Source organism: Chelonoidis abingdonii, chromosome 15 (genome assembly GCF_003597395.2).
Source record: "Chelonoidis abingdonii isolate Lonesome George chromosome 15, CheloAbing_2.0, whole genome shotgun sequence".
NCBI lineage: Eukaryota > Metazoa > Chordata > Testudines > Testudinidae > Chelonoidis > Chelonoidis abingdonii.
In genome coordinates this window covers 35,888,880-35,910,944 of record NC_133783.1, presented here as the reverse complement: position 1 = coordinate 35,910,944, position 22,065 = coordinate 35,888,880, and positions in this window count along the sequence as shown.

The window sequence follows — 22,065 nt, the reverse complement described above, 5'->3', positions numbered from 1 at the left end:
AACACAGTAAAGCTAGAAATTGGAGGTGGGTGGGGAGGGAATAGCTTCCTAGTACTACTGGTGTTATACTTGCTGTCATTTCAAATGGCAAATGACAGTGAATTTTCACAGGCAATTAATTGTTAGAAATACTTGTGATAGCATGAATACTCCCAGTGTCGCTAAGTAATTTAGACGGGCAGGTGCTGAAGTACTGGTACTTCTCCAATAATACATAAACAAATTCCACCGCTTCAGTGGTAAGTTCAAAGAAAATTAGATTCACGAGGACAAAGCAGCCTAAATTGTCTGTCTGTTTTAAGCTTAACCATAAAATAAGGATCTACAAAAGCTACTAACACAACTGTCTACGGAGCTTGGCACAAAGCCAGACTCAGCTGTGAAAGAGTATCTTTGACAGCAGTGCGGAGGCAATTAATTACACTGTGCAAGGGGAGTAATCCAATGTAGTAAATGTCATTGTTGCAACACACACAAAGAGGCCAAAATGTTATTGTGGGTTTTTTTAAATAAAGCACAGAAATGTTGAAAACTAAGGACAGCATAGCAAAAATAGCATGGGGTATTCTTCTATTAAGTGGAGAAAAAGTATATAGAAATGTATAGTTTTCAACACATGTTCACATTTGGAATATTCTTGTATGTGTTTGTACATACTAAACATTATGTACATTTTCAGAGTTCTGGCTACTAATGACTTCAATTGTCAATATAAGATTCATACCAATAGTACTCGTTAAATGTAACTTTCATCTTCATTTCAGCTATATTTTCTATTTCATAGTAGTAATAATATCTGTGTGTCATTTTAGGAAACATTTGTAATTCTTGGATGCTTAAGGTCAATCAAGCTTCAGTACTGTGCCCTGGAAATCCTCCAGCTCCCTGTGTTTATGTGTAGGGAAACACTATAGTATCTAAAACTAGCTTTCTAATATAATCCACCCTCCATCGGTGACAGTGCTTTACAAAGAAATAAATTCAGTGAGGGATTCTAGAGCTTTATATCATAACCTTATCTAGCTGAGTAACCTCCATCAAATAAGTATAGGACAAATTTTGTGATAATTAAAAAAAATATTAACAAACAGTATTTGTTACTCATCCAGCATATAGAGCCTAATATTGAATAATTTGTGAATATATAAAGATTTCATAAAATGTTCCAAATAAAATATTCCAAAATAATATTATATCACACCTATATCTAACGATTTCAACAAGAAAGTGTGGTGTTTCCTCTGGGAAGGTCTGAGAGGAATAGCCTCTGTGGTTTAACCCAAACACATCAGAACCATTTTATCTGGATGAAAAAAAAACTTAAATTGTTACGAAAGTAAGTCTGCAGGTTTCAGCTTCTGTCCAGAGATAAAAGTTATGAATATGGACTGGTCTTTTTTCACTGAGCAGAAATTAAAATACAAACCCCTCTAACTGAAGTTTTAATACAATGATTTAAAGGGAAACTACATCAACACTGCAGTACACTTTGAGAACATGACTTTGAAGTTCCAGTGTAATTTAATTATGCAATATGGCCCTGGTGTGGTGTCAATAGGGCATCAACTGAAATTTTAAATTATGTAAATAGCGTGAGTTGTATGGCTCCCAAAACAAAGGGATTTTGCTCAGTAATTACAATATTCATACTCTGCATGATTACTTCAAGAAGAATGTAGGAATCTGTAAGAAAACCGAAGGATCTAACTCACCCTGTTGGCTAGGGAACACTACACTTTTTAAATCCTGCTGTTAGACTGCACCAGATGAACTGCTGCGGAGATTGTACAGAGGAGTTGCTGCAGAGGGCAGCTGGCTGGTGGGCCAGAAGATGGGCCATGGGATCTGCAATCAGATCTTTGTGTTGCAGATGCAGTGTCCTTTACACCCTAGGAAAATGGCACAGAAGGGCTGAGGCTGATTTTCAAGTTTTATGCAGGTGAAGCAAATTCCATTGTAAATATAGGAATTGGAGAGCTTACTGGAGGGACAACCAAAAGTGATAAAGGGCTGGTTATTCTCTCACACTACTTGATATTGTTATTGGTATGCTGGCTGGTGATTGCTTGAATCACAAACCTCTTGGAGACTGAGTGTCAAGTAACATAACTGTCAGGATGAGTTAATCAGAAGTCCTCACTTGAGACAAAAGAAAGTCACAACCCCATCCAGGAGTTTGGACTGAGGGGAGGCGGATTTTGCTCTGTGTGTGCGCGTGCACAGAACATGCATTCATTCAGAGAACAAGAGATAGAGGCAAAGGCAAGAAAGCCAAGCAGTAGTTGGTGGGCACAGTGTGATCCTGGAAAAAGCTAGAGAGCTTTTGGGTCTGTTAACTAAGGGATAATCTACACTAGAAGCACCACATTGGCACTGTTGCAGCGATTCAGCTATGCCCGCTGTAGCATGTCTGATGAAGACACTCTATGCCGATGGGAGAGAACTCTCCCATCAGCATAATTACTCCACTTCCATCAGAGGAGGAAGCTATGTTGGTGGGAGACAGTGCTTAGGACCCAAGCTATGTTGCTTGGGTGTGTGTGCGGCAGAGCCAGAAACAGAACCCATGTCTCCCGAGTCCCAGTCCAATGCTCCAACAGGCAACTCTGGCCCAATTCTCTGGAGGGCTAGTCCCACATTTTCTGCAAAGGGAAATTCTCAAGTGCTATACAGCCACCCCAAGCTCCCAGAAGAGAATGTGTTAAAGGAGGGGAGCCCAGGCCACCTCTGTGTCCATTTGATCTGGCTCATGGAATGGCCCCTGGAGCAATTGGCACCCTATGCAAAACAGCCTTTTTCCTTGTACTGGGCACCATACTGGGGAGTGCAACAATGGTTAAAAACAAACAACGAGGAGTCTGGTGGCACCTTAAAGACTAACTAACATTTATTTGGGCACAAGCTTTCATGGGTAAAAAAACCCACTTCTTCAGATTCATGGAGTAAAAATTACAGATACAGGCATAAATATATATTGGGACATGAAGAGAAAGGAGTTCTACCTTACAAGTGGAGAACCAGTGTTGACAAGGCCAATTCAATCAGGGTGGATGTGATCCACTCCCAATAATTGATGAGGAAGTGTCAATCCCAAGAGAGGGAAAATTGCTTTTGTAGTGAGCCAACCACTCCCAGTCCCTCTTCAAGGCCAAATTAATGGTGTTAAGTTTACGAATGAATTGTTTCTCTTCAGTTTATCTTTGAAGTTTGTTTTTGAAGTTTTTTTTGTTGAAGGATGGCTACTTTTAAATCTGTTATTGACTGTCCAAGGAGACTGAAGTGTTCTCCTATTGGCTTTTGTATATAACCATTCCTGATGTCTGATTTGTGTCTATTTATCCTTTGGCATAGAGACTGTCCGGTTTGGCCAATGTACATGGCAGGGGGCACTGCTGGCACATTATGGCGAATATCACATTAGTAGGTGTGAAGGTGAATAAGCCCCTGATAGTGTGGCTGATGTTGTTGGGTCCTCTGATGGTGTCGCTACAGTAGATATGGGGACAGAGTAGGCAATGAGGTTTGTTACAGGGATTGATTCCTAGGTTAGTGTTTCTGTGGTGTGGTGTGTAGTTGCTGGTGAGTATTTGCTTCAAGGTGGGGGGCTGTCTGTAAGCATGGACTGGCCTGCTTCCCAAAGTCTGTCAGAGCGAGGGATCATTTTCCAGGATAGGTTGTAGATCATTGATGATGTGCTGGAGATGTTTTAGCTGGAGGCTGTATGCCAGTGTTCTGTTATTTTCCTTGTTGGGCCTGTCCTGCAGTAGGTGATTTCTGGGTACCCGTCTCACTCTGTTAATCTGTTTTCTCACTTCCCCAGGTGGGTATTGTAGTTTTAAGAATGCATGATAAAGAGCTTGTAGGTGTTTGTCTCTGTCTGAGGGACTGGAGCAAATTCGGCTGCATCTTAGGGCTTGGCTGTAGACAGCGGATCGTGTGATATGTCCTTAGTGGAAGCTGGAGGCATGTAGGTAAGTATAGCAGTCAGTAGGCTTCTGGTATAGTATGGTGTTTATGTGACCATCACTTTTTTGTACTGTAGCGTCCAGGAAGTGGATCTCGTGTGGACGGGTCCAGGCTATAAGACATCTTTGGACTGTGTCTCTCCCACCCTCGCCCCATAGCTCAGCAAGGCTGAAGAATGTGGCCCTTCACAAATTATTGTATGACAGTAACAAACAAGAAATCAAACTCCATAAGAAGTAGAGTGAGGAGGCACCAGTTTATTCATTCCCTGCCAATGCAGAAATCTGCCCTGTTACATTTGCTGAGTTCTCTGTATAATTTGACACCTTTCTGATACTGGGTACCTGGAACTCTGCGCAGGGTTCTACCAGTTGGAGTGGTCTCACCAGTGAAGAACTATTTGCCTCCTTGGCCTGTGATGTTTTGCCTCTGCATAAGCCCTGCCCCAAAAGAGAAAACCAACCACATATTTTGCCAACATAACACATTGCAAGTTCATATCTAATCTGCTGTTTATTAGGTGTCTTTTCGCAGAACCTTTTGAGTATAACAGCTTTCCCACCACCTTCCTCTGCTTGAGCATCTGCATTTTGGATTAATTTTCTTCAGAAGTTTAGTTTGCATTTCTTATAGTGCCTTTCCTTTTATTTCCTGTCCATATTTCTACCTTTTTTTAGGTCACAAAATTGATGTGCCCTTCCCCAGGAAAACAGCAAAACAGGCTTTTTTCCTAAACATTTACATATATCATAATAATTGAGATTTGATAAATAAGAATGTGCATGATGCATGTGTTTATATAAACTGAACAGACTCAGTGGCAGGAGGGAGAAAGGATGTTTTGGCTGACCCTGCAGAAATCAATGGAAGTTGAGAGACTTTCACTGTATAGAAAGTAGATTGCTAAGGCAACAGAGTTTATTCTATTAAGAAAAAATATGTTTGACAAAGCAAGATGAATATATAGAGTTGAACAAAAGTCCCATGCAATGATAAACATGGCAAATTTTATGCTTTAAGACATTTTCTTTGAGTTATTCAGGCTTTGCAAGATCAAAATTTAAAGTGGGTCACTTTTTTACCACGTTACAGCACTTTCTCACATGACATCTGGAAAACTTTTAGAAACATATTCTAACACTTCAGAGTAGTATTTGGTCCGCTTTATATTTTTCATATAAACTAGCATTCCTTTCTATTTCAAAAGTATTAAAATATGCAAGCTAATTACTCTGGGTCAAAGCTGGCAAGTGTCTTTTGATAGTGTCTGACAAAAACAACGAACATATATCCATGTACAATTGTAGTGTTTTACCTATGTTCTGTGTGCACCGTCCCTCACTTATCTGACTAGTCAAGTCACAGATATATAAATCCAGGGCCATCCTTACCCATACGCAAAGTACGCAGCTGCATAGGGCACCAGAAAATTTGGGGCCTCAAATTTCCTGGTGCCCAACGCAGCTACATGCTGCTCCAGCCCCTGCCCCAGCTCTTCCTCAGAGTCCCTGCCCCAGCTCCGCCTTGCCCCTTCCGCACCCCAGCCCTGCCTCTTCTTGTCTCCCCCGACCCCAGCCCTGCCCCTACTCCCCTGAGGACTCCAGAAGTGGTCAGGCCTGCACTCACCAGTGAGGAGAGCGACCCCGCCCCAGCCTGCTCCGTTCCCCTGGCTCCCAGCCATGCCGCCGGTGAGTGTTGGGGGGCGGTTCCCCCTCCCTCCAAGCCTGGGAGCCAGGGGAACAGAGCAGGCTGGGGCCGGGTCACTTCACTTCCCACAGGAAATGGCCAGCCCCATCCCGGCAGAGGCCTGGGGCAGGGCCCCACCCAGTCTCCCCACGGAGACTGGGGCTGCATAGGGCACCAAAATAGCTAGGAACAGCCCTGCATGAATCCAAAATAACATTTCTAAGAAAAAAGCAGACTAAGCAGACCTTTGAGAATTCATTAATCCCTCCTCTTTTCCTTTCTTTCTGATGGTGAAACCTCACTTCACCTCAAAATACACACAAAGGAGATGAGGGTGAAGCAATCACATGATCTGAACCAGATGGGTTCAGCAGATTCAGAGCTGCTGTATAAAAGAAAAGTTTGAAATTTTCTGGCAGCTTTGTGACTCAGATAGGGTCTGTGTTTCACATAAGGACTTTGATTCTTTCTATCAGATTGCGTAGTTAGTTAAAAGGTTTCCTACTGATTCAGGACCCAATCCAATGTTTATTGAAGTCAGTGTGATCTTTCCATTGACTACTATCAGTGTTGGATTGAGTCCTTAAAAGGAGATTATACTAGGAGGGGAATACCCAGTCACCGTTTAGTTTCTCTGTGGGGACAGACTAGAATGGTGCCAGTAATGATGATTTTAACAGGATATATTCTTTCCCATTTGCAGATGGACCAAGACTGCCAGCTTAGTTCACATAAGCCACAAATCAATGCAGTTGGCTTTAACAGCATTTCTCCATATTTACATTTTTGTAACTGAGATCAGAATATAGCCTATATTAAAGTCAAGAGTACATTTTGCATTGTTAGCATACTTTAAAACTTTATCCTAAGTAAATTTGAGTACAGATACCATCGTAAGGCACATGTCAAAAATCTGTGAATTAGACATGCAAATAGAAAAAGAAGCCAAAAAGACATTTGGGCAGGCCTACCCTTCTGAATATACAACTGTCATTTTAGTGTTGCAGTTTATCATTTCTTGAAGCAACTCTGGATCCTGAGTTAAGAAACCATAAAATGTAATAGATTTTTTTTTTAAACTATTGGGCTCAATGAAGAGGGAGTTTCAAGTCCTAAACCAAGATTTTAGGGGATCGTTATCAGTTTCTCTAGAAAGTAAGTTTTAAAATCAAGATGTCAGGTTTTAAATATTTTTGGATGAAATGTGAATTACTATTTCATTTTCAGCCACAACTGTATTACTATAAGATATAGCCACAACGCAACCAGGCACCCATACAAAATCAAGCTATTAATGATTATTTCATTTTGATCAGTAGAGATTTTGTTATTAAATTTAATTATAATAAACTCTGGCTTTTTACTACAAAAGACATACTGATACCTTCTGTAGACAAATTGCTTTTGTACTTTGCTTTGGAATTGTTACATTTACTTTGATCCCAATTGTTTGAACCATAAAAATTTTTGGTTATTTGAATAAAAAAAGTTAATTGTATGTTATTCCCAAAAGGTTTTTAAAAGACCTATTTTCTATATTCCTTGACATAAGTGCACATATCTGATATCCAGAGAGGTAGAAGAATGACAAGATACTATAATATGTAGATTATAAATGGCATAAATGTGTTTTTACTTTGAAACAACAGTTCCTCCAGTGTTGAGGGTTTTGTTCCCCAAATCGGCTGGAAAATTACTCATTGCCATTGAGTGATTGGAAATAAATTGTGTAAATTCACAAGAGATGTGTAAGGAGATGCAAGCCTGAATTCCTTTTATAAACATAGGATTCTTTATACTCTCAGGCTCCCGTAGACTTTCTTACTCGCATTTACCAAGGTGTGTGTGTGCACACATGCAAGAGAGTCTAAACTGGTTTAGTTAGCAAAATGTAAGTTAAAGTAAGGTGAGAGTATCCCAATTTAAACCTTCTAGTTCAGCTGCACACATTACACCAACTTTGACTCCCATACTTCTCAGCAGTGTCTGTAAGTAGGATAAAATGAGTCTTGAGTGTAAGAGATTGTAAGGTGGTGTAAAGACGTCTAATTTGCACCATTTTACACATCAGCTATGAACTTTACCCAAAGATAAATTCATGGAGGCTATTGGCTCTTAGTCAAAATGTAACCCATTCTCTGGGTGTCCCTAAACCTTGGGCTGCTAGAAGCTGAGACTGGATGTCAGCGGATGGATCACTCACTAAATTGCCCTCTGTTCACTGCCTCTGATGCATCTGGCACTGGTCACTATTGGAAGACAGAAAATGGACTAGATGGATCATTGCTCTGACTCAGTATAACCATTCTTAGGCTCTTAAATGTCTTTAGTCCAGGGCCGGTGCAAGGATGTTTTGCATCCTAGGTGAAACTTCCATCTTGCGCCCTCCCCCATCCCCGAGCCCCTGCCCTGAGGCATCCTCCACGGCAGCTCCCTACCCTCCCTGAGGTGCCCCCCCCATGCCCCAGCTCATCCCTGCTCCACCTCCACCCTGAGCATGCCGTCACTGCTTCACTTCTCCTGCCTCCCAGGCTTCCGGCGCCAATCAGCTTAGGCGCTGCAGGCTTGGGAGGCGGGAGAAGTGAAGCGGCCACGGAGTGCTCAGGGAGGAGGCGGAGCAAGGGTGAGCTGGAGTGGGGAGTTCCCCTGCATGCCACCCTTCCCTTACTTGCTGCAGGCAGCCCTCCCCACGCCCCCCTGCCCCAGCTCCCTCCGCCTAAATGCCGGCGGTGACTGGGGCGGCCGAAGATCCAGCCGCCATGGTTGCTGCCGAAGAAAATGCCACCTCCCAAATCTTAGTGCCCTAGGCAACCGCCTAGGTCGTCTAATAGGTTGCACTGGCCCTGCTTTAGTCAGCAGTGCATCAAGCCCATCCTGCCCTACACACAGGAATGTTTATTGTCTGGCCGGCTGGACTGCAGAGGACAATGAAAAAAGTGTGCATTTATATAAAGTAAACAAAGCCATCAAACTAGCACATGGGGGAAATTACTATTTAACGATCATGATGGGGGATGGAGTCAGCAGGAAGCCTTCCTGGCTCTTGAAACAGAAACAGTGAACTTTGGGGTAATATAAAGAGGGCAAAGAGACATGAGTCATACATCACTTAGGGGACTAAGGGGAGCAGCAGCCTTTGAGTTCATGAAAAGTGGACCATCTGGCCCATAGAGGCAAGAGTAGCTGGAGATTGACTATAGGTGAGAAACCTGCTTAGACAAAGCTTATAACTTGCTGACATTTAGTTTTAGTCCCTAGAAAGGGAGATTTGCTTTGTTTTACTTGTAACCATACCTGTATCTTTCATTCTTACCTATTGCCACTTATCTCTCTTCTTTGTTAATAAACTTATTCTTAATAAACTGTTTTTCTGCAACAGCTCTCAGGGCTGTGTATTGAAGCATATAACCCCAGCTTTGCTAACAAAGCCATTATGTGTATTGGCTGTTTGGAGGCAGCAAACTTGGTGTGACTTCTGTGTCCAGTATGACAGAACCCTGCAGGGGAGATGGTTTTGGGGAGCCTTGGGATGAGAAGGGTTCTTGGGGTCATCTGCAAGGAGTAATTGGGCTGATGGAAGCCAGGGTGAGACTACTGTGCTGTGAGCATGCTGCTAGTGTCAGGGCACTGAGCCAAAGCTGCACAGAACTGAGGCATCCAGGGTTACCAGGCAGCAGCATGTGGTTACCAAATCCCTTACTCATCTGGGTGAATCCTCAAAGCATCACATATGGACTTTTGTCTTAAGAATAAAAAAATCCACATCACTCAATTAAAAATATTTAAGCATAAGAAGAGTCTCCCTGTAAATGCACTAGTATTTCTTAATCGTGCAACTGTGAGAAATAGGTGAAGACATCGGTTTATTAGAAGAGAGGAGGAAAAAGTGGTTCTTAATTCTTAGATTGTAAACTCTTTGAAAAAGGAACTATGTCTTTCTTTATCTAGTGCACTCATCTCACAACTTTAATTTCATTCTTGTTCATGAATTTTGGTTTTAGTTGCATACTAAAGGGAGTTTGCATACTGAAATGAAGAACCTAAAGTGCAATTTATTCAGGCATTTCAAACATAAATTGAATGATGAACGGGATTCAAAATCCTTTTTCACTAGTGGTTTGACAAAGGCTAACTCCTACTGAAACATCACTTTGCACTCTGCTTGATGTTTAAGATCATTTGAGATGTTTGAATAAATTACACTTTACAAGCATTATTATGGTGTGTAAAGAGTCGCCTTCTAGGATCTTCCTGGCAAGGATTAATTTAGCTCTACCACCAGCAGTGTTATTAAGCCAGCTCTAGCATCTTTGGGATCCTGTTACTAACCTTACATAGTAGTTTGCAACTAATAAGAATTTAACAAATAAAAGACCTCAATTGAAGGGATTGTTTCATAAATTTGGATTGTTACAAATACTACATTTCAATAATTTGCTCACATTGACTAAATACATTTAACCATAAAAACTTAGGGTCTTCCCCACAGGAGAAGCTGTCCCTGGACTCATTTATGCCAAATTATATACTTTTGATGCATCTCATATCAGGTAAAATAGGCATCCACGTGCTTCTTCATCGTTGATGCCATTTATTGAAGGGCCTGGAGCACCTTGTTTACTACTCAATTCGAATATTAAATTATCTCTGGGACTTCCCTTTTGATTTAGTTTCTTTTGTTAATGCAATTTTCTGCCGTGAAATTGGCCTCGCACACACATTACATGGGGGTGGGATGGAAAGGATGAAGACTTTCCTTACACTGGGTTTCATAACACTAATTGTCTTCATAGGTTGCTGACGCCATTAATACAATGCAGGTTTGTCTAGGTGCCAGATATCCAGAAATGTAGCAGATAATTTTAGCATAGGCTTCAACTTATTTAAAAATGTACTTCTCTGTTTTGACATATTTACACCATGCTTCCTAAGAATAGTTAACAATTAAGTTTTAAATTCAAATAAAAATATATGGATACATTAAACTACCTTAGAAAAACAAGTCCTAGAAAGTTATAGAGGTTTCATTAATTCAGTTTCTTCCATGATTAGTAATGCAGGACTTCTTTCTTCTGTGTTTGATGTTACCATAAATAGATCAAAACAAATTTTAGTGGGTTGAGATTCTCACCTGATGTAAACTGGCATTACTCCACTGAAGTCAATGGAGTGACACCAGTTTATATGAGGTGAGGATCTGTCCCAAGATCAATGGGCTAAATCTCTTCTGAAAATTAGATTTAGGCTCCTAAATCAGTTAAGCACTGCAACACTGAGCACAGCAACGCCGAAAATACCTTTACAAATTTGGGCCTAAGTATTTTGTAAGAGTAGATCAATATGGTGAAGGATTGTGGAATATTTACTGTGAATAATACACCACATTGTTTTACTTAGAGTCTATTGAAATTAAGGGCTTTATGCAGTGGGAGCTCAGAACTATGATTTCACACCATGTGATTGATGGTAGACCTCCACTGCATTTTCTAAATAGGCAGATCAATAGAACAATGTACTAAATGAGTACGTTAATTTTATTAGGCAACACAGCATTGTTTGTAGGAACGTTAAGCATACAAACAAAGCAGGTGTGGAAAATATAGTTCATTATATGACAGTGACATAACAGCCATGTTGGATCACCATAAAGAACTGCAGTGTATCTATAATATCAATATAAGTGCTTTACTCACCTGCCCTTTAGAAAGAATACAATATAGGCTTATTTCGTTAAGCTACCCTACATTTGAATATGGATAGTCATATTCATTATATTTCATGTTCACAAGGCAAGAATTTTTGTTGGCAATAATTGTTTATTCTCTAAGCCTTCTATCATAAGGCATTCATTCTAATATTTATAATTTAGCAACATCAATATCTGATGATAAATTCAGGGAAATTACTGCAGGAATATAAAAAGGTTGGGCTAGTTAATATAGATGACATTTTTAGTAGAGAATTACCTAGCATTTCATTAAAAAGGGAGTTATAAATAATCACTCTAGTCAAGGTATACTTCGGCATGTTCTCATTTATACCTGTAGCTCCATCCATTCTGTTATGGAGTTTGTGTTTTCTCCTCACTCTATTTTACCTGTTGATTAGAATTTCACCGTTAGCCTTCATTATGTTTGTTAATGTCTCTCATTCAATTCACTCATCATAGCATTTTAATATTGTAATTTGCAACACGGATCTGTCTTTTCCCCCTACTTAAATATGGTTCTCTGTAAAACAAAAAAACCACACACACACACACACAAAAAACACTCCTGTCCATGCTTTGGGGAAAAATTTGCTCTTAGATACGTATGTTCAACATGCATTGGCATCTGTGAAACTTATACATGCATTTTATAGTTGTACCTTATACTTCTTGTCTTTCATGTTCACAGTAGCCTTTCATCAGTCCTTGTGTGGAACTGTTTAAGGAGGACAATCGTTTTGCTCCTTTTTTCCCCGTGAAGATGCCATACCATGGCAAGCGTGCAACCCGCTCAGCTCAGCCGCTGCTGTTGTGTCCTGGATACTGCTGGCAGCAGACAGTGCAGTAGGGCTGCAAACCATCATCATCGAATGACTGCCTCCACTGCCACTCTGCTCTCCTGCAGACGCCATACCACAGAAAGCATGGAGCCTACTCAGATCACTGAGGCAGTTATGAGCACTGTAAACACCAAATGCATTATCCTGCAGTATATGCAGCACCAGAAACTTCAAAAGCAAGCAAGGAGGTGACAGCAGCACGGTGACAAGAGTGATGAGGACATGGACACAAACTTCTCTTAAAGCACGGGCCCTGACAGTTTGGACATCCTGGTGGCAATAGGGCAGGTTCATGCCCTGGTAAGCCGATTCTGGACCCGGGAAACAAGCACAGATTGGTGGGACCGCATAGTGTTGTGGGTCTGGGATGATTCCCAGTGGCTGCAAAACTTTTGCTTGCATAAGGGCACTTTCATAGAACTTTGTGACTTGCTTTCCCCTGCCCTGAAGCGAAAGAATACCAAGATGAGAGCAGCCCTCCCAGTTCATAAGCAAGTGGTAATAACCCTGTGGAAGCTTGCAATGCCAGACAGCTACCAGTCAGTCAGGAATTAATTTGGAGTGGGCAAATGTACTGTAGGGGCTGCAGTGATCCAAGTAACCAACACGATCACTGAGCTACTGCTATCAAGGGTAGTGACTTTGGGAAATGTGCAGGTCATAGTGGATGGTTTTCCTGCAATGGGATTCCCTAACTGTGGTGGGGCGATAGACGGAATGCATATCCCTATCTTGGGACCAGACCACCAAGGCAGCCAGTACATAAACCGAAAGGGGTACTTTTCAATGGTGCTGCAAACACTGGTGGATCAGAAGGGACGTTTCACCAACATCAACGTGGGATGGCTGGGAAACGTACATCATGCCCACATCTTTAGGAACTCTGGTCAGTGTGAATGGCTGCAGCAAGTGACTTACTTCCCAGACCAGAAAATAACTGTTGGGGATGTTGAAATGCCTGTAGTTATCCTTAGGGGACCCAACCTCCCCTTAATGCCATGGCTTCTGAAGCCATACACAGGCAGCCTGGACAGTAGTCAGAAGCTGTTCAACTATAGGCTGAGCAAGTGCAGGATTGTGGTAGAATGTGCATTTGGATGTTTAAAAGCGCTGGCGCAGTTTACTGACTCGGTTAGACCTCAGCTAAACCAATATTCCCATTGTTATTACTTCTTGGGAGATACTGGATCTGATCTCTGTATAGGGAGAGGAATCCGTGCTATTAGAACTCTGTTCCAAATGACAACATGCCCAAATATTTGAAAAAATCTCCAAGGGCATGAAGGACAGAGGCTATAACAGGGACCCACAGCTGTGCCATGTGAAACTTAAGGAGCTGAGGCAAGCCTACCAAAAAACCAAAGAGGCAAACAGCTGCACCAGGTCAGAGCCCCAAACATGCTGCTATGATGAGCTGCATGCCATTCTAGAGGGTGCCCCAACAACTACCCCACCCCTGTGCGTGGACTCTGTCAATGGATTCTCACACAACAGGGATGCAGATTTTGGGGATAAGGAAGAGGAGGAGAAGGAGGTCGAAAGCGTACAGCAAACAAGTGGAGAAACTGTTTTCCCTGACAGCCAGGAACTGTTTATTACCCTGGAGCCAGTACCCTCCCAACTTGCCCAAGGCGGGCTCCCAGACCCTGAAGGTGGAGAAGAGACCTCTGGTGAATGTACCTTTGTAAATATAATACATGGTTTAAAAGCAAGCATGTTTAATGATTGATTTGCCCTGAAGATTTGGGATTCATTTGCGGCCAGTACAACTACTGGAAAAGTTTGTAAACATGTATGGGGATGGAATGGAAATCCTCCAGGCAGTGGTGAGCTGGAGCTGGTTCCCACCAGTTCGTGGGAACCGGTTAAATTTAGAAGCACTTTTAGAACCGGTTGTCCCGCAAGAGAGAACAAGTCCGAAAAGGGCTTTTAAATTTAACAAAAGTTCCAGCAACTCCCTGCCCTTCCCCCAGCCCCAGCCCCCGCTCCAGCTCAGCTCACTCCGCCTCTGCCTCGTCCCCTGAATGCTTCCCTGGCTTCTCCTCCTCCTCCCTGGCTTCCTGCGAATCAGCTGTTCACATGGGAAGCCTGGGAGGGCTGAGAAGGAAGCAGCAGCTTCCTGCAGGTGAACTGGGCCAGGGGAGTGGAGGCGTGAGCGTGAGGAGGGCTCCAGGCACCGCACGGCTGCAGCCTGGCCCCCGACCCTGACCCCAACTGGTGTGTGTCCGGCCCCAGTTCCGACTGTGGCCCACCAGGCGGTGCAGCTCCAGCTCGGCCCCTGGGCCCGGCCCCGACCTCGACCGGGCAGTGCAGCTCCAGCCTGGCCCCCGGACCCAACCTCGGCCGGGTGATGCGGCTCCGGCCTGGCCCCCAGGCCCGGCCCCGACCTCCGCCAGGTGGTGCGGCTCTAGCCTGGCCCCTAGGCCCGGCTCTGGTGCAGCTCCTGCCCAGCCCCGACCTCAGCCGGGCAGCGCAGCTCCAGCCTGGCCCCCGGACCCAACCTCGGCCGGGTGATGCGGCTCCGGCCTGGCCCCCAGGCCCGGCCCCGACCTCCGCCAGGTGGTGCGGCTCTAGCCTGGCCCCTAGGCCCGGCTCTGGTGCAGCTCCTGCCCAGCCCCGACCTCAGCCGGGCAGCGCAGCTCCAGCCTGGCCCCCAGGTCCGGCCCCGACCTCAGCTGGATGACGCGGCTCCGGCCTGACCCCCCAACCTCAGCTGGGTGGCATGGCTCCAACCCAGTCCCCGGGCCTGGACCTGGCCAACTGGACGCCTCAGCTCTGGACCCTGGGCCCGGCCCTGGCCAAGCACCCTGGCTCTGGCCAAGCGGGTCCGGTCCCAACCGCAGGCCCAGCCCCCACCTCCAGGAAGCATGGTAAGGGGGCAGGGAGGGGGTGTTGGATAGAGGGCAGGGGAGTTGGGGGAGTGGATTAGTGTTGGGGCAGTCAGAGGGCAGGGAACAGGGGGATTGAATGGGGGCAAGGGTCCTTGGGGGGCAGTCAGGAAGGAGCAGGGGTTGGATGGGGAAGTGGGGGACAATCAGGGGCAGGGATACCAGGGACAGTCATGGGACAGAGAGAAGGAGTGGTTGGATGGGGCAGGGGTCCTGGAGAGGTGGGGGGGGCATGACCCCCTCGTGGGGTGAAGAGGAGGGAACTGGTTGTTAATATTCTGGCAGCTTATCACTGCCTCCTGGGACATCTCAACGAAGCTCTCCTGGATGTACTCCCAAAGCCTTTGCAAAATGTTTTTGGGGAAAGCAGCCTTATTTGGTCCTCCATGGTAGGACACTTGACAATGCAAAGCCAGTAGCACATAGTCTGGAATCATTGCATAACACAGCATATGATCCTGGTGTTTGCTGGCATTCAAGCAACATCCAATCTTTATATCTCTGTGTTATCCTCAGGAGAGTGGTGATATTCATGGGGATGTTCAGAGGTGGCCGTTCCTGCTGGGCTGTTTGCCTGTGGCTGAACAGAAATCATCCCCACTGTTAGCCACGCAGTGGGGGGAGGGGTGAAGCGATCATCCCAGAGATTTGAGGGTGTGTGTGGTGGGGTTGGTTTAGTTGGGTTTGTGCTGCATATTAACCTGAAAACCACAGCCCCTCCTTTTAAATATCCAACCCAACAGGTGCTTGGATGAGAAATGAGGGCGCTGCTGTTTGAAACCATTCCCACATGTTATGAAGGTTAAAGAAGCCAAAACTGTGGCTTACTATGTCTGCCTACAAGCCAAATTCTGTTGCCTGCTGGCCCTGCATATGAGATCTCACACTAAACCAGCAGGCCCTCAATATAAGAGGCTATGTAATGTTAACAGCTTGACTCACCATGAAAGAGTCTACCCATTGTTCTTTAAAATGTGTCTTTCTAAATACTGTTCTCCCTTTTTGACTCCTGCAGCTGCAAATGTTTCAACACTCCCCCTATCATCTCCATCCCAGAAGCTAGTGAAGATTAGAAGGCAAAAAAACACATTCGCGATGAAATGTTCTTTGAGCTCATGCTGTTCGCCCACATTGAAAGAGCCCAGCAGAGTGTGTGGAGGCAGACAGTGTCAGAGTGCAGGAAAGCACAAAATGAATGTGAGGACAGATGGTGGGAGCAAGAGAGGTGGCAGGATCAAGATGCTAGGTGACATCAGCGTGATGAGGTGGCAGGAAGCAGTGCTGAGGCTACTTGGAGGATCAAACTGATATGGTCCAGCATATGGTTGAGCTGCAGGAAAGGCAGCAGAAGCACAGACTGCCGCTGCAGCCCCAGTGTAACCAACTGCCCTCCTCCTCAGTTCCATAACCTCCTCACCTAGACACTCAAGAACATGATGGGGGAGCCTCCGGGCACCAAACCACTCCACCCCAGGGGACTGCCCAAGCGACAGAAAACTGGTATTCATTAAGTTTTGAAGTGCAGTGTGTCCTTGTCCTTCCCTCCTCCACCACCCCACTCAGTGCTTCCCTCCTCCCCCACCCATCCCGGGCTACCTTGGCAGTTATCCCCCCATTTGTGTGATGAATTAATAAAGAATGCATGAATTTGAAACAACAATGACTTTATTGCCTCTGCAAGTGGAGATCAAAGGGGGGGGAGGGGAGGGCGGTTTGCTTACAGGGAAGTAGAGTGAACCAAGGGGGTGGGTTTTCATCAAGGAGAAACAAACAGAACTTTCACACAATAGCCTGGCAAGTCATGAAACTGGTTTTCAAAGCTTCTCTGATGTGCAGCGTGCCCTGCTGTGCTCTTCTAACCGCCCTGGTATCTGGCTGTGCGTAATCAGCGGCCAGGCAATTTGCCTCAATCCAGCAAGGTCAATTTCAGCGCTAATTCCCTCGTCAGGGAGGAGTACAGAAATAGATTTTAGGAGCCCTTTAAGTCAACAAAAATAGCTTTGTCTTGTGGACAGGTGCAAGGTTAAATCGATCTAATGCTCCTAAATTCGACCTAAACTCATAGTGTAGCCCAGGGCTTAGAATCATAAAATAAAATCATAGAATATTAGGGTTGGAAGAGACCTCAGGAGGTCATCAGTCCAATCCCCTGCTCAAAGCAGGACCAACACCACTTAAATCATCCCAGCCAAGGTTTTTTCCCCAAGCTGGGCCTTAAAAGCCTCTAAGGGTGGAGATTCCACCACCTCCCTAGGTAACCCATTCCAGTGTTTCACCACCCTCCTAATGAAATAGTGTTTCCTAATATCCAACCTAGACCTCCCACACTGCAACTTGAGACCATTGCTTCTTGTGCTGTCATCTGTCACCACTGAGAACAGCCTAGCACCATCCCCTATAGAACCCCACTTCAGGTAGCTGAAGACTGCTATCAAATCCCCCCTCACTCTTCTCTTCTGCAGACTAAATAACCCCAGTTCTCTCAGCCTCTCCTAAGTCATATGCCCCAAGAATACTGTGGGAGACCATATCAAAAGCTTTGATAAAGTCAAGATATATCACATAGAATCACAGATTATTAGAGTTGGAAAGGACCTCAAGAGATCATCTAGTCCAACCCCCTGCTCAAAGCAGGACCAGTCCCCAAATGGTCCCCTCAAGGATTGAGCTCACAACCCTGGGTTTAGCAGGCTAATGCTACTGCTTTCCACATATCCATAGAGCCAGTTATATCATTATAGAAGGCAATCAGGTTGGTCAGGCATGACTTGCTTTCCTCCAAGTGCTTCAAAATGCATTCCCTGAGTACCTGCTCCATGATTTTGCTGGGGACTGAAGTGAGGCTTACCCGTCTGTAGTTCCCAAGGTTCTCTCTCTTTCCTTTTTTAAAAGTACTTTGAATAAATATAACCATTTTTGAGTAAGGATAGTCAAAAGCAGAAGTATATCATCCACTTTTGCTTTAATGCTAAAAAATGTATACGTAACCTGATAAGATCCTTGCATAAAGAACTCTATCAACTGCAGATGATCTTGCCTGGCAGTAGAGGTCTCCACAAAGAGTAATGTTCTGCATTTTATCCAGGCCTCATTTCATTACATGTATCAGATTGCCTTCATCTGACCCCATCATATAATCTGCCTCTTCTAATCCAACTCACAGGCCTTTGCGAACTTGAAAATCTGAGTTGATTTTAACAGTATTGTTTAATCTATTTGGAACCCAGAGAAATCATACAAAGGGTAATAAAGCTTAGAGAATAATTTATGATCATATTTCTATGCTGTCTTTTTCACCAGTCTTTTTGTAACAATTTCAGCAAAACATAAGAAATGCTGTTACAAAAATGGTTTTGTAACTCGGTCTCCTAGAAAATACATTGAGTAATTAAAGGAGAAGGATGATGATAGCTACATGCTACCCAGGTAAATTAGAAAATGATTATGTTGTTCCTGCTTTATGAATTAGCGTTTCAATACTTAAATGTTAGGTTTAGAATGGTTATGATTATAAAAAACATTTCATAGGGAAACTTATCAATGATTAAACCTACAATTTATTTAAGCCAGGCGTCCACTGAACACCATACTAGCCTGGTCTTTTAACTAAGTGGTCAGCAGTACATGGTTCTTATTGTGCTTATATCTCAGTGGGTCAGAAGCAATGAGAAGACAAATCCTGAAGGCAGAGTGAATGGGAAGATAGACATATCCACCAATGCCACATCCTCACCAAGCATCAAACCCTTTTATTTAGAAAGCAAAACAGCTTGTGTAGAAGAGGAATTAGAATATACTATAAAGCCACAATGGAAATATTCGTTGCTGTCCACACATTAGCAGACAGTGTTAAAGTTGATCCTTCTTATTTGCTTTAAATGGGTTAGTAGCGTACATTAGAAAATATAGCTAGTGAGACTTTTGAGTGACAATTTGTGGAAGCCTTCATATTTACAGCTAAAACCACATCCAGTTCTTAGTGTCATAAGTTCAAAACGAAGTGTACGTTTTCATGGTCTCCCATATTACTGTTACAATCATGGACTAAATTAGACTGCAGCAAGTTCAGAACTTCCTATCTGGATGTATAAATAAACTTTCCTCCAAGTTAATTACCAAGTGTACCGGTTGTAAATGCATTGGTTGGGAGCCTGAGCAAAGGATCCCTGTTTTGGATTTAATATGGATCCTGTTTTATAGTGAAAGAAGAAAAATTCTTGTTTTAAAGACCTGAAAATCCAGGACATTATGCCAATGTTTGCTTACCTAACCTTGGGATTGTACATAGCATGGAGGGATGGACTGACAAGTCTGCCTAATTTCAAACCCACTTTAACAACATACCTACGAATTTCAGTATTATTTGATTCACATGCCATATGGGAAAGGCTGGGAGAAAAAAAAAGCAGAAAAGTACTGGGTCACCTTTCCTGCCACTATTCCCCAGTTCTCTCCTACTGGTGGCAGTGGGATTTGCATGTTGGGGAGGAAAAGTCTCAACTCTACTCCTGGTATGAAGGGTGAAGGCATGGTTGCGTAGATACAGCATTTCTATAAACACAGAGCTTCCTACCCCCCCTTCTCCCACCCCACATAGTACTGTTGTAGGATTTTGTGGCATGGAGTGTGGCCATGCAACTGAGCTATGGATGGACCCTGCACTGGCACTTCAAAAGATCTGCAAAACCTCACTCATGAGGTTTACTATCCTTAGCTGTTTTAGCAAGCAGCATTTTATGTGTATATGTATAGATATATATACATATATACACACACACACAAGCTGCCAAGTGATTAAAAAAGGTAATTGTGATTAATCACACTGTTAAACAATAATAGAACACCATTTATTTAAATATTTTTGGATTTTTTCTACATTTTCAAATATATTGATTTCAATTAAAACCCAGAATACAAAGTTTACATTGGTCACTTTGTATTTATTTTTTTATTACAAATATTACCACTGTGAAAAAACAAAATAAATAAGTGGAAACTTTTTAAAGACATCATAAAAAAGGCTCAACTTAAATGTATACCCCAATTTAAAAAATATAGTAAGAGAACCAAAAAGGAGCTACCATGGTTAAACAATAAAGTAAAAAGCAGAGAGAGGCAAAAAAGCATCCTTTAAAAACTGGATGATAAACAGTAAAGAGCATAAACTCTGGCAAATTAAGTGTAAAAATATAATTAGAAAGACCAAAAAAGAATTTGAAGAACAACTAGCCAAAAGACTCCAAAAGTAATAGCAATTTTTTTTTAAATACATCAGAAGCAGAAAGCCTGCTAAACAACTAGTGGGCCCACTGTATGATCAAGATGCTAAAGGAGCACTCAAAGATAAGGCCATTCTGGAGAAACTAAATTAATTCTTTGCATCAGTCTTCACTGTTGAGGATGTGAAGGAGATTTCCAAACCTGAGACATTCTTTTTGGGTGACAGATCTGAGGAACTGTCCCAAATTGAGGTGTCATTAGAGGATGTTTTAGAACAAATTGATAAACTAAATAGTAATAAGTCTCCAGGACCTGATGATATTCACCCAAGAGTTCTTAAGAAACTCAAATGTGAAATTGCAGTACTACTAACTGTCATCTGTAACCTATTATTTAAATCAGCTTCTGTACCAAATGACTGGAGGATAGCTTATGTGACGCCAATTTTTAAAAAGGGCTCCAGAGGTGACCCTGGCAACTACAAGTCAGTAAGCCTCACTTCAGTACCGAGCAAATTGGTTGAAACTGTCATAAAGAACAAAATTATCAGGCACATAGATGAACATAATTTGTTGGGAAATAGCCAATATGGTTTTTGTAAAGGAAAATCATGTCTCAATCTACTAGAATTCTTTGAGGGGGTCAACAAGCATGCGGACAAAGGAGATCCAGTGTATTTAGATTTTCAGAAAGCCTTTGACAAGGTCCCTCAAAAGCTCTTAAGCAAAATAAGCAGTCATGGAATAAGAAGGAAGGTTCTCTCATGGACTGGTAACTGGTTAAAAAGATAGGAAACAAAGGGTAGGAATAAATGCTCAGTTTTCAGAACAGAGAGAAGTAAACAGTGGTGTCCCCCAGGGATCTGTACTGGGCCCAGTCCTATTTAACATTCATAAATGATCTGGAAAAAGGGGTAAACAGCGAGGTGGCAAAATTTGCAGATGATACAAAGATAGTTAAGTCCTAGGCAAACTGTGAAGAGCTACAAAAGGGTCTCACAAAACCGGGTGACTGGGCAACAAAATAGCAGATGAAGTTTAATGTTGATAAATGCAAAGTAATGCACATTGGAAAAAATAATCCTAACTATACGTATACAATTATGGGGTCTAAATTAACTTTTACCACTCAAGAAAGAGTATCTTGGAGTCATTGTGGATAGTTCTCTGAAATCATCCCCTCAATGTGCAGTGGCAGTCAAAAAAGCAAACAGAATGTTGGGAATCATCAAGAAAGGGATAGATAATAAGACAGAAAATATCATATTGCCTCTATATAAATCCATGTTATGCCCACACCTTGAATACTGCATGCGGATGTGATCGCCCCAGCTCAAAAGAGAGACATATTGGAACTGGAAAAGGTTCAGAAAAGGGTAACAAAAATGATTAGGGGTATAGAACAGCTTCCATATTGGGAGAGATTAATAATACTGACTTTTCAGCTTGGAAAAGAGGGGACTAAAAGGGGGGATATGATAGAGGTCTATAAAATCATGAATGGCATAGAGAAAGTAAATAAGGAAGTTTTATTTACTTCTCATAATACAAGAACAAGGGGCCACCAAATGAAATTAATAGGTAGCAGGTTTAAAACAAACACAAGAAAGTATTTTTTCCACACAATGCATTGTCAACCTCTGGAACTTCTTGCCAGAGGGTTTTGTGATGGCCAGTACTATAACGGGGTCCAAAAGGGAGCTAGATAGATTCATGGAAGATAGGTCCATCAATGGCTATTAGCCAGGATGGGCAGG